The sequence below is a fragment of the Sinocyclocheilus anshuiensis genome, unplaced genomic scaffold, assembly GCF_001515605.1.
Source record: "Sinocyclocheilus anshuiensis isolate Anshui unplaced genomic scaffold, SAMN03320099.WGS_v1.1 scaffold1472, whole genome shotgun sequence".
Taxonomy (NCBI): domain Eukaryota; kingdom Metazoa; phylum Chordata; class Actinopteri; order Cypriniformes; family Cyprinidae; genus Sinocyclocheilus; species Sinocyclocheilus anshuiensis.
In genome coordinates, this window is record NW_015542453.1 from 1,182,819 (window position 1) to 1,183,778 (window position 960).

The window sequence follows — 960 nt, forward strand, 5'->3', positions numbered from 1 at the left end:
TATTTATATATGTATATATATATATATATATATATATATAATTTTCACGTTTACACTTCACAGTAATGTAATCTTGATCTATTTTAGTAAGCAGTGGTTTAAATTCCTTGGAAAGATGGTGTATTATTTTGGGGAATTTGCTACAGAGTACCACTGAAACGTAATTTACTTTTACTGAATTACATTTACGGAAAATAAATACTTTTAATAACTAAATTGCATTTAGATTTTCAAAGTAAAAAGAACATTTCAGTCATCATATACTGTATATATCAGGGGTGCGGTGTATAATGAGCACACAAAGAAGAAGATGAACGGAAACAGTCTTTAATTAATACACAAAGAAGGTATCCACAGAAGGCAGGCAGGTAACAAACACACAACTCAACTTTAACACTGGACGAGGGAACACAGGACAGACTAGGAACTAAATACACAGGCAAACGAGGATAATTAACAAGACACAGGTGAACTGAATGACACAGACATGGGGGGAAACTAAGTCACGGAGCACATGAGGGAAGAAAACACAACAAAAAGTCCTGGGGTGTGACAGTATATATGCATTTTTACATATATAATTTTTATATACACTACTGTTCAAAAGTTTGGGGTTAGTAAGATTTTTTAAGGTTTTTAAAACTAGTCTCTTGTGCTCAACATGGCTCCATTATTTGATTAAAAATATGGTTCTCTCAAAGATGGTTCTGACAAGTCTGGAAAAGAAGGAGAAAGAGAACGAACAAAATTGCATAGTTGGAAAAAAAAACAAGTTAGATTGTGGAATACTGAATTTCTCCTAAAGATTAGAAAAAGTTGCAAAAACTCCATCAATGAATAAATCAGAACAATATGAGAGACCTCTGTTTTTCCATAGAACATAAGCAGAATCCAAGTTTGAAGGCAGCAATAAATTATTTCAAATAGGGCCAAAAAGAGAAGCAGCAGCGAGTTTAAAAT